The sequence below is a fragment of the Agelaius phoeniceus genome, chromosome 11 (genome assembly GCF_051311805.1).
Source record: "Agelaius phoeniceus isolate bAgePho1 chromosome 11, bAgePho1.hap1, whole genome shotgun sequence".
In the NCBI taxonomy this organism is placed as follows: domain Eukaryota; kingdom Metazoa; phylum Chordata; class Aves; order Passeriformes; family Icteridae; genus Agelaius; species Agelaius phoeniceus.
The window spans coordinates 14,574,851-14,576,704 of NC_135275.1; positions in this window are offsets into that span (position 1 = coordinate 14,574,851).

A 1,854-nucleotide genomic window follows, 5' to 3' on the forward strand; every position below is an offset into this window, starting at 1 on the left:
TTGTTCTTACATTTCCTTTTGCTGGAGCCAGCAGTGCTTGGCCTTGTGCTTCTTGACTGCTGTTTGTAATTCAGCGGGTGGGTCTGGCTCTCCTGAAGGGAGGGTGTGGGATGACAGATTGGAAAAAGCCTGTCCCTGAATCTCTTTGCAACCTGATGTTCATGCAGGTTTATATTTGGGCAGGCTCAGGTGCTGCCTGAGTAGGTCATTGCCAGTCTGTGTTAGTGAGGTCTGAGCTGGAGAGCTGCACAAGCAGGCTCCAAGTGCCTGTGGATGCCCAGAGATCTCATGGGCTGTGATGAGAACCAACAAAACCCACAAGAGCACCTGGTCATGGTGTGTTGGAACACTCTCTCATTATTATGTTGCTGATAATTTTGCATTTTCATTATGCTGGATCTCATCAGTATCATGATGTATTCAAGATTTCATATAATGCTTTCATCAACACAAAGTTGATGAAGTTTCAGTCTGTGGCAGTTTTAGATCATTTTGGGAAATGATCTAAGTATGGAGAAATACCTAGGAAAGGGAGAGGTGAATTCCTGAGTAGGGGTGTTCAGCCAGGGCCAGTCTGAGGGTACCACTGGCTTGAGGAAGGAAACCAGAACTTCCCATTTCTGAGGCAGTCATGAGGAGTAAATCAGGCAGTAAAATGTAAGTGTTCCTTGACAGGAAATTTCACTGCAGCAAATTATCTAGGAGCACTTCAGGAGTGAGTGCATAGGAGAAGAGATCTCAGCATGACCTGGATAAAGAGCAAAGCTGGTATTGAAAACTCTGGCAGTAAGAGAAATCCCAGGCAATGGAGCGGTTTGAGCATAGCTAAAAGGTTTTTATCTTTAAAGAGCAGAAGTGATTGGTTCTTACTCTTTTCCACAGAAGAGCAACTGTCACAATGAACAGCCACCATTGGCATCCATGCATGGAAGGAGGTGTGTGATCACTGTCAGGAGTTTTGGGGCACAGCCCATTGAAACCTCACTGCTGGGGCTGGGGAAGGTTGATAAAGCATTTTACAAAGTCCTGCATGAGTGCCCTGGTCTCATGTCTAACCAAAGGTGTAGAGAAGATTTGTTGCTTTGAAAGGTTTATGCCAGGAAATGAAGTACACAACCTGCCATGGTAGGGTAGCAAGGGAGCTGTTGTTGTCAGCATCAAAGGGGTGGGAAGATGTTTTGTAAACCTGACCTGAAGAACAGGTTTGGAGAAGGAGATCTCACCCCCACGGAGGAGCTGACTGGCCACACCAGTGCCACAGGGAACACCTCCCAGTGTGGCAACCCCAGCAGATACCTGGTATCAGAGAAATGCATCCAAGCACCACCTCTGCCTTGTTCTGAGTGGGATGTTGGCATCTGTGCTGATAAGGATGTTGCTGAGACAGAGAAGTCCTTTTCATTTGCTTCACTGCATTCAGTTTTAGTCCTGGCTGTCAGGAACCATGGTATGTGTGACCTACCCATGTGAAGCATCATCTCTTTTTCTTATCTCCTAAAACTGTGGTCTTTGGTTGCTGCTAAAGCAACTTTAAAAATGTTTAGAAATAATTAAATAGGCTCACTAGTGTGATGATTACTTGTCAGTTCAAAAATGTGTTTTTAAATTAAATCCAATGATGTGTTTCCTTGGCTTTGTGTGGATTTTACCCTGCTAGGCAGGTGGGCATCCACAGTCAGTTAGAAATCAGATTGGAATTTCAGTTCACAAAGCCTGATTCAATTTGTGTGCCCTTATACTTTCATCAAATTGAGAAGATGTCTGGGGATGCAGGGTTGGGTGCAGATGATGCAAAGAGCTCATTGATGAGTGAGTTAACACAACATTAATAAAGGAATTGGTGTCAGACTTCAC